The sequence below is a fragment of the Lissotriton helveticus genome, chromosome 3_1 (assembly GCF_964261635.1).
Source record: "Lissotriton helveticus chromosome 3_1, aLisHel1.1, whole genome shotgun sequence".
Classification (NCBI taxonomy): Eukaryota; Metazoa; Chordata; class Amphibia; order Caudata; family Salamandridae; genus Lissotriton; species Lissotriton helveticus.
Window position 1 is genome coordinate 385,402,391 of NC_136061.1, and position 10,959 is coordinate 385,413,349.

Below are 10,959 nucleotides of genomic sequence, written 5' to 3' on the forward strand. Positions count from 1 at the left end.
TTAATCAACAAGAGATTTCACAAAAATGAAATGCACTGTCAATTACATGGACAGAAAAACTGAACCAATGACTCGCAGCTCGTGAGCTGTAAAGCCATGACAAGCCACCAACCGTTTTACAGGCCATTCACGCACCTTTCATACCTGATACACACAAGACCGTTCACAAAACCAAGGCATTAAATCATTTACAAAAAGGGACAAAGTACAACCTGCTTCAAAAAGACAAAAAAAACAAATATTAATTCACAGCCATCTACTCCTCAAGCACACACACATACTGGTTGGATTTGGCACGAGGGTGAGTGATGATTTAGTATATACAATTGTATTAGCAAGTCATTTCACAAAAGTGAAATGCACTGTTAATAATTGGAAGGACAAGAAACTGAACCATTGACTCACAGCTCGTGAGCTGTAAAGCCACGACAAGGCACCAACCTGTTTACAGGCCATTCATAACCTTTCATACGTGTGACACATACAAAACATTCACCCCGCCAGCCGCGGGCCCATCACATTACAACACTCACACCAACAGACAGCGCCATTCAAGGGCCCATCACTTTCACATGCCCACATTCCAGACACAGCAACTACACAAACTGATGGATTGTGTGAAGTGGCACTCAGCTAGCAATGTGTGTAGTGACCAGCAGCAAGTCACTACTCACACACCGCCAGCCGAGCACCAATCCACGCACACCACCATCCAAGCACTAGTCCACGCACACTGCCAGCCAAGCGCCAAACCACGCACACCGCAAGCCAAGCACCAATCCATGCACTTCACCACCCAAGTGCCATTCCACGCACACCGCCAGCCAAGTGTCAGTCCATGCACACCACCTGCCAAGCGCCAGTCCACGCACACCGCCAGCCAAGCGCCAGCCCACGCACACCGCCAGCCAAGCGCCACTCCACGCACACCGCCAGCCAAGCGCCACTGCACGCACACCACCAGCTAAGCGCCAGCCTACGCACACCGCCATCACATTTTGATTTTTTTTTTACAAAACAAACACAAACAAATTGCAAATAGATACAAATCTAGTAACACAAAACCTGTAACTAAATACATTGCATAAATGCCAACCTTAATACAGAATAAAAATTTCAAAAAACCCAGACCAGGCAGCTCATTTTACCACTCATGGATACTCCCACAAATTATTTTGTGTGTGGTAAGCTCTATAACAAGCAGGCACACACATCCCAGTGTTAGAAGGACACCCAGGGCAGAAAAGACAAGTCTCCTTCCGCAAACCTCTTTGCCAACAGACTCTACATCTCCTAGTGGGAAAGTCTTTTGTAGATGTGGGAGGAATGTTTTTAGGAAAGTGGCGTTCTTTAAATCGAGCCACATCCTCCACCACTCCAAATCTAGGAACACTTACTTGTTCCACAACAACAAGGCTAGATATCACAGAGTGCTGAAACTGAAGAAATGTCAACTTGGACGCAGGAGAACACTCCTTGAACACAATAAAAGCATTGAAAGTTGCTAAGTTGAAAAAATGGATGGCCAACTTCTTATACCAAACATAAGCCTTCCGAATAGCTGTGTAAGGTTCCAACCTCTGATCTACTCTGTCAACACCACCCATGTACTTATTGTAGTCCACAACGCACATAGGTTTGTACACATCAGCAGCCTGACCCGAAACAGGCACAGGTGAAGTACTCTCATCATGGATGGTAGTCAGCATGTACACATCCCTCCTGTCCACAAATTTCACTGCTAGTAGTTCTTTACTACGCAAGGAACTGCACTGACCCCTCTGAAGTTTCTTGCAAACAAGCTCTTTCGGAAAACCTTTGCGGTTAGAGTGGATTGTGCCACATGCAAAAGTGTCCACTTTAAACAACTCCTTAAACAATTGCACAGCAGTGTAGAAGTTATCAAGGTACAAATGGTGACCTCTGTTGAACAGTCTTCTAGCAAGATCCCACACAATTTTCTCTGACACTCCAATAGTGGACAGACAACCAGGGGGGTCAATAGTGGAATCTCTACCAGTGTACACATGAAAATTAAAAACATATCCTGTCTTACTCTCAGACAACATATACAGTTTAATACCATAGCGTGCCCTCTTGCTAGGGATGTACTGCCTAAAAACCAAACGACCCTTGAACAAAACCAAAGACTCATCAATAGATATTTCTTTCCCTGGAATGTAAATCTCTGAAAAACGATCAACAAAGTGATAAAGAACAGGCCGAATATTAAAAAGACGGTCACAGTCAGGGTGACTACGTGGCAACGCCAAAGAATTATCCACAAAATGCAACATGCGTAGCAAAAGTAAATACCGATCACGAGTCATAACTGCTGGAAATATGGCTGTTGCCATCAAGGGACTGGAAGACCAATATGAAGCCAGGTTCGGCTTCCTTACCAAACCCATCAATAAAGTCAAACCCAAAAACCTCTTCAGCTCTTCCAGATTTGTGGGAGTCCACCTTGTAGCTCTAGAGTGGGGCCTAAGTTTGTCACTGTTGTCCCTCAAAAACTGTTCAGCATACAAATTGGTCTGCTCAACAATCTCACCCAAAAATACATCATCCATAAATAACTGAAAATACTGTATGGGCAAAAAAGTTTCACAATCCACTCTACACCCTGCATCACCGCTAAAGGCAGGCAATACCGGCTGCACCATGTTAGGATCAACCCAGAGTCCAGCACTTCCAGTAGGAAGGCCAGCAGCCTCAGGCTGCAATCCAGATGCCTCTTGCACCATCCGCACATCAGTATCCTCCTCTAAAACAGGCCCTTCATCTGCACTGAGAGAACCTTCATCATCCGATGATTCCATGTGAAGAGAAAACTCACTGCCAGAATCTTCCCCTCGCTCCTCTCCCCCAGACGCACTGTCAGTGTCATAATCTGGCTCAGAGGAAGATTCAAGAAGCATACCTACCACCTGCTGAGTAGTCATTCTACGGCTAGCCATAATGATTACTAGTAAAGGTAACTTGACACACAAGTCAACAACTACAATCACCATGTAAAATAAGCAATTAACAAAATTCACCTTTATCAAAAATACCTACACAGTACAAAACAATACCACTCACTTGCCAGAAGCAGCTAAACTCACCACCACGTAGTCTGCACAGACACAGTATGGATCAACAATATCCCACTAAAAAAGAAAGAGAAAGAGAAAAATAATAGACATAAGACAATGCAAAACACATCACAAAAATGTTCATGCTCAAAACACCAACTAAATGCCACTAAGACACCACTTACAAAAAGAATTCATACATTGCAATATTACTCATTTGGAGTACATACAACAAAAATATTTTTCTTACCTAAAAAATGCAACTACACAAAACTGCAGAACAACCACTGTCGAAACCGCAAACAGGAATCAAAAGCTTTAGACTAGATCGAAAAAGAAGAAAAAAACCCGTTAGAATCACATATACAAAAAATACACCAGTCCAACCTGCCAAGTTAAGGGGTAGGTGGGCCTAACAGTATAACATCAATAGGGGAGCAACCCTTGCCCTTGAGGCCACCCCCACCAAGACAAAAATTAAAAACATTTTGGTGTCTACTGGCTTCTGCCCCCCTTGGGGACAGATGGGACTAAACACATACTGCTACTCTGCCACTCAAAGAGGGAAGAAAAGGCCACAATCCTTCTCATATAAAGGAAGGGGAACGACCCATGACTAAGGGGAGGATCCCCATAATAAAAATAAACCCTGGTGCTCTAGTGGCCCTACAAAAAAACCCAGCAGAACTGCCCTTCCAGGTGATACCAAAGGGGATGATGGACGGAGCGCATGAGCAAATCTAACACTCACCCCCAGGCAACTGATCTTGATTTAATCCATCATCATTGTTTAGCTCACTTCACCAACCCAGTTCAGACATGGCCATATGCAAATCAGCCTGACCCATTGCCCTTTGATTGCCCTAAGTTGGCAGACGTGGGTCCCTTGCTCACTTTGCCACTGGACTCAAGCTAACCTGGCTGATAACTGCTGATTGGCCAGTAACCAGTCCCATTATGGTTGTTTTTCTAAAAATTTGACCCCCCCCGGGGGGCAGCCAAAGGCTTGCAACATGCCCCCTAAAGGGGAGCGACCCTTGTCCAAGGGGTCGTTCCACAAAACAAAACAAAAAATTAAGGCTACTCAAAATGGCCCCCAAAAGGAGAGTGACCCTTGCCCAATGGGCCACTCCCCTGCTCTTTGCCCCACCGCATGGTTTCTATGAAAAAAATATTTAAATTCTGCCCCCGGGGGGCAGACAAAGCAAAAGTAATTGCCCCCTAAAGGGGAGCAACGCTTGTCCAAGGGGTTGCTCCCCAAAACAAAATAAAACATTAGGGCTCGTCAAAATGGCCTCCAAAAGGAGAGTGACCCTCGCCCAAGCTGCCCAGTGCATGGTTTTTATCACAAAACATTTAAATTCTACTGCCCCTGAAAGGGGAGCGACCCTTGTCCAAGGGGTCGCTCCCCAAAACAAAAAAAAACAATTGGGCCACACAAAATGGCCCCCAAAAGGAGAATGACCCTTGCTCAAGGGGCCACTCCCCTGCTCTTTGCTCCAGAACATGCCTTTCATTCAAAAAAGATTTAATTTATAATGCCCCCGAAAGGGGAGTGTCCCTTCTCCAAGGGGTCGCTCCCCAAAACAAAACAAAAAACAATAGGGCTGCACAAAATGGCCCCCATTATGAGAGTGACCCTTGCCCAAGGGCCCACTCTCCTGTTCATTGCCCCAGAATGCCTATAAAATTCAAATTAAAAAAATTCTGCCCTCCCCCGGGGGGGCAGACAAAGCAAAAGAATTTTCCCCCAAAAGTGGGAGCGACCCTTGCCCAAGGGGCCGCTCCGCAAACGACAAACACTGCCAATTTAAAAAAAAAATCCCTGGTGTCTAGTGGGCATTCCTGCTACACGATCGCACAATCGTGCAGCAGGAATGCTCTAAAGAGGCATCGAGGGAAAGGAAAACCCTTTCCTTTCCTCCGATGCCTCTTTATTTACAATCCCCCCTCCCCAGCCCCCAAACGGGAACCTCCAATGACGTCAGCGCGCCTCGCACGCTGACGTCATTGATGACGCGGGCAGGGTGAGGCAGGGGAAGGTCTTCCCCTGCCTTCCCCATACAAACGAGGTACATCGGGCACCCACGGGGGGAGCCACAGGGCTCCCCCCGTGGGTGGAGCTCATGACGAGCTGGGCTCGTAATGAGCACCCGAGAGGTGTATGCCATGACAAGCTCAGCTCGTCATGAGCATACAAGGGGTTAAAACCCGCCACAGGGCATATTTGCACACGTCACCTCAGGCCCCATCTCCTTCCTTCACCACTGTGTAAACGCGCACTGTGTCTGTTTTAATTTGGGAGATTAAGTCCCCTTGAATCCTGAGTGTCCCTAGGGTCCAAGTAGCCCACTAGGTACCTTCCGTAAGCACCACAGAGCTGGTTTGCAGAGAGGTGTAAAAATGGGCATGGCCTGGGCCACCTCTCTGAAACACATCGCAGTGGCGCTTACTGGATGCACCTGGTGGACTAGTTGGCCCCCAGGGTCCCTCAGGATTGAAGGGGAATTATTTCCCCATCTTGAAACCCGCCACAGGGCGTGTTTGCACACGTCACCTATATATACTAGTAGCTAAATATGACCTATCACTCTCAGACAGATGAGGAAGCTCCCTTTTATTCAGCCATGTTTTTACCACTTCAAGATTATTTTCTGTTCCTTTCCTTGTACAGATCATACATAAGGGATCTGGCCTCACCCCTGATTTCATCCTCTTTCTGCAGCAGTGTTCCTGACCCTCTTTGGACCAAGTTCCTTATATTGTTCCCGACTCGGTCTACCCTGGACTTCCAGGCAAGAAGGGAACCGCATTTCTCGCCATATGCGAAATGTTGCAGTTTACTTGCATCCCATCTATCCTTTATAATTTTATCCATCCTAGCTTTGGAACTCGCTTGCAGGGAGACTAACTCCCTCTCTAGTTGTGGCATTAGGCTTTTGGACGTAAGAGCTGCCTGTTGTAATTCCCTCTCCTTATCCTTAATTTTCCTAGAGCTGTCCACATCCTCTTCCTTAGCCAGACGGCTTTTCATAATCATCATAGAACTCAAAAGGCCCCTTGCATATGCCTTGAAGGTCTCCCATACTATGTAATCACTCGACGTGGCAGAATTAAGCTGAAAGAACTCTACTGTTTTCCCCTCAAGATTTCTCCTAACGCTCTCTTCCAGTAGTAGAGTCCTGTCCAGGGTCCATCTCCTTTGGCACCCATCTGATTTAAGATTGACTCTCATCTCTACTACTGAGTGATCCGATACTGGAGCAGGAATATATGCTATGGATTTAAGGCTAGACAATAGGCACTGATCAATTAAGAAATAGTCAATTCTTGAGTATTGCCTATATTTTTTACTATAAAAGGAGTACTCTCTGGCTTTCCCTTTAACCTCTCTCCATATATCTAATAGTCTAAACTCCTTAACCAACGACTTAAGTGTGGAAAAAGTCCTCGATGGTGCATTATATTTTACTTTAGATGTGCGATCTACATCGGGGTCCAGTATTAAATTAAAATCCCCACCCAGTATTAAAGGGCTAGATGTTTTAAAAGAGGACCTGAGTTATCTTCATTTGGCCCATAGTACACAGCACATACTACCCGAATGCCTTTAATGGAGAGAGCAGCAGTTAGCCACCTCCCCGATTGATCAGTGCTCCATTTCTCCACCTTAATCCCTCTATTAGACCTCAAAACCATAGCTACCCCTCTTGTGCAGCCTCTTTGCTTAGAGGACATCACTTCTTAGACCCAACTAAGCTTTTTAAAACTCTGAATACATTCTTGGGCTTCCAGATGGGGTTCCTGAAGCAAACAAACATGAGCCTCACTCTTCTTTAAAAACTCGCTCACCTGGGATAGCTTTCTAGGATTTCTTAAGCCATTAACAGGAGAGGCACTTAATCTCTTGGTATCCACTCATATCGAGTCTCGAATTTCAGGAAAAATAACCCAACTTGAGCCGTTCCGCACTACTAGAATTTTTATGAGGACAATTTTCCACATTTTCTCCCCCGCCTCCCTGCCCCCTAACCCTCCCCTTCCCCCCCTTGAGGAACCCACCTTCCATCTTGGCGCAAAGGCACCAGTGGGAGCCTCCTTGTGGCAAGCCGGCGTCTCACTATTATATTATTTTCTTGCACCAGCGACTATCAAAATCTCACCTCTACAATGTGCCATATACCCCTTACCTACCCCCCATTTTTTCCACCTTATATATAATTATGTGATTACTTTTCTTTTTTTTTCTTTTAGCTTTCCCTTTATAATTCACTAGTATAGCCATATAGCCTCTATCCACAAGCGCATGACCTAAGGGGTCTGATCATATAAATGTATCTCTTTCTACCCCCTGATCTGGAGCAGCAGGGTGTCCACATCTTCCAGAGAGCTGAAGCTGTGCATCTTATTATTCCACATTACCTTAAGTAATGCGGGAAACTTCATTTGGACCTGTGCCCCCAAACTCCTAAGTTCTGGCATTCTGGACCCTAGCTCCCACTGGCGCTGCGCTGTTCTACTGCCTTTATCGGAGCGGATTTGATATGCGCCCAACTCATGATGTGATGTTACCCCCTTCAAAGATCTACAGAGAATCAGCTCTTTTACTGCATACGTTTGGAAATTAACCAGGATTTTCCTGGGAGCTTTCCTATCTGGGTGGGGTTTAAACGGATCCCTATGGACTCTCTGGATGTCCGTTCTTGAGTGTGTGAGACCATTTGCTGACTGAGTGTGTACAACAAATGCTTTACACTGTCCTCTGATACTGCCTCACTGCTCGACCAATCTACCACTTAAGAGAGTACGGTTATATCTAACTTTAACCTCTGCCAAACCCCTGGGGACAGGGGACAATATACACACCGTACCTCACTTTGGTCCAGTATATAGAGAGTCACTTTCCTACACCATTCCCTCCCTTCACCACTGTGTAAACGCGCAGTGTGTCAGTTTTAATTTGGAAGATTAAGTCCCCTTGAACCCTGAGTGTCCCTAGGGTCCAAGTAGCCAACTAGGTACTCCCAGTAGGCACCACAGAGCTGCACTGGAGATAGGTGTAAAAAGGGGCACGGCCTGGGCCACCTCTCTGAAAGACAGCGCAGTGGCGCTTACTGGAAGCACCTGGTGGGCCAGTTAGCCCCCAGGGGCCCTCAGGATTGAAGGGGAATTATTTCCCCAACTTAAAACGCGCCACAGTGTGTGTTTTCACATGTCACCTCGGGAACCATCCCCTCACTTCACCACTGTGTAAACGTGCCTTGTGGCCGATTTAATTTGGGAGAATAAGTCCCCTTGAATCCTGAGGGTCCTTAGGGTCCAAGTAGCCCACTAGGTACCCCCAGTAGGCGCGACAGAGCTGCGTTGCAGAGAGGTGTTAAAAGGGGCACAGCCTGGGCCACCTATCTGAAAGACAGCGCAGTGGGTCTTACTGGAAGCACCTGGTGGGCCAGTTAGCCCCCAGGGGCCCTCAGGATTGAAGGGGAATTATTTCCCCAACTTAAAACGCGCCACAGTGCGTGTTTTCACACGTCACTTCGGGCCCCATCCCCTCCCTTCACCACTGTGTAAACGTGCCTTGTGGCCATTTTAATTTGGGAGAATAGGTCCCCTTGAATCCTGAGGGGCCCTAGTGTCTAACTAGCCCACTAGGTACTTCCAGTAAGCGCCAGAGAGCTGGGTTGCAGAGAGGTGTGAAAAGGGGCACAACCTGGACCACCTCTCTGAAACACAGCGCAGTGGCGCTTACTGGCAGCACCTGGTGGACTAGTTAGCCCCCAGTGTCCCTCAGGATTGAAGGGGAATTATTTCCCCATCTTAAAACCCGCCACAGGGTGTGTTTGCACACGTCACCTCAGGCTTCAGCCCCTACCTTCACCACTGTGTAAACGCGCCCTGAGGCAGTTTTAAGTTGGGAGATAAAGTACCCTTGAATCCTGAGTGTCCCTTGGGTCCAACCAGCAAACTATCCCAGTAGGTACCTCCAGTAAGCGCCACAGAGCTGGGTTGCAGAGAGGTGTAATAAGGGGCACGGCCTGGGCCACCTTTGAAACACAGCGCAGTGGCGCTTACTGGAAGCACCTGGTGGGCTAGTTGGCCCCCTGGGGCTCTCAGGATTGAAGGGGAATTATTTCCACCTACATAAAACGCGCCACAGGGTGCAACTAGCCCATCAACTACCTCCACTAAGCAACACAGAGCTGCTGCAGAGAGGTTTAAAAAGGGTAGTGGCCTCAGAACACCTCTCTGCAACACAGCCCTCTGGCGCATACTGGTGGTTCCTGGATGGCTAGTTGGCACCCAGGGACCCCCAGTATTCAAGGGGAATTTGTTCCTTATCTGCAAACGTGCCAGGGGGCACGTTTGCAGAGTGATGAGTGATGAAAGTGATGAAAGGAGGGGGCGTGGCCTCCGGCGAGATGCCGGTCATTTTTTTTATGAAGGGGGCTGTTTAGCTCCCCTTCATTTTCTATTTTTTGGGCCCTGGGGACCTCATCACCCAGGGCCTGCCCCCTAATTTTTTTATTTAAAAATGAAAAATGTGGACGGGGGCCGCGTGGCCCCCTCCCGAGGCCTTAATCGTCCCCGGAGACCCCAACCCCCGGGGCATGGCTTTTTTATTTTTATTGTATTGGTGGGGGGCTTCGTTGCCCCCCTCCTGAGGCCACTTATGGCCCCGGGGATCCCATCCCCCGGGGCCGGCCTTTCTATTTTTTTTCATATTTTTTTTACTTATGGGGAGGGGGCCGCGTGGCCCCCCATCCCGGGCCACTTGTAGCCCTGGGGGATGGCCCTCTCCGTTGGGGTCCTTGGGAGGGTCTCCAAACCCCCCTCGGTCCCTGCCGGCTCCCCGCGTCCCTCAGGAGCCAGCATTGCTTTTCCACAGGGGGGGCTGCTAAGATGCAGCTCCCCATGTGGAAAAGCAATTTGGTTTGAATTTTGAAAGAGAGAGCAGGTTTCCCTGCTCTCTCTTTCAAAGTCCGAACCAAGTTTGCTATGTTAGGGCGGGAGCCGCGAGGCTCCCGCCCTGCCATAGCAAACCACAGTGTCCCGGGGATGGGCACCCCGGGACACTGCAGGAACAGCAAAGCACAGGAGCCCACGCGTCGTTTATTTTTGCTGCAGCGGGATGCGCAGATCCTACGCGCATCCTGCATTTTTTTAAAAAAGGACCCCCTTTTTTCTCTACCCCGCTTGACGAATCACTGTGAAACTTTCAGGATAGGAGAGGATCGGAGCTGGCCATAAATTTTGAAAATTTTGTGAAGATTGGTCAATCTCCGCCAAAGTTATTGGGAAAAGAGTGTTGTGGATTTCCTGTGGAAAATAGGTCCTAACTATAACTACCTACTGGCGACCGCCAGTAGGTAATACAAATGTATATGTATGTATACATATATATATATATATATATATATATATATATATATATTCACTGAAAAAACCATAGGTTTCAGACATGTTATAGTTAGGAATTAGCATTTAAAAAACCTTAGAAATTCACTGAAAAAACCATAGGTTTCAGGGGTGTTATAGTTAGCTGGACATTTCACTCATACAAAACCATTGAAATTCCTCCGTAATAGTTGTACTAACTATAACTCGCGCGCCCGCAATCCACTGCTGATGATGTCACATATTACATCATTCATGACATGGTCAGTGACATCACTGATGACATGGGGCGCGTTTGTAGAGGGTATTTTTTTTAAAAAGCCCCGGGGGTGGCGGTTCCCCGTGGCTGGGGGGGGGCCTGAGAGCTCCCCCACCTATTTTGATGAAGCTCCAGGGGTGGCAGTCCTCGGGGCTGGGGGGCGCCTGAGAGCCACGCCACAGTTATTTTCAGGATGCCCCAAGGGGTGGCGTTCCCCGGGGCTGAGGG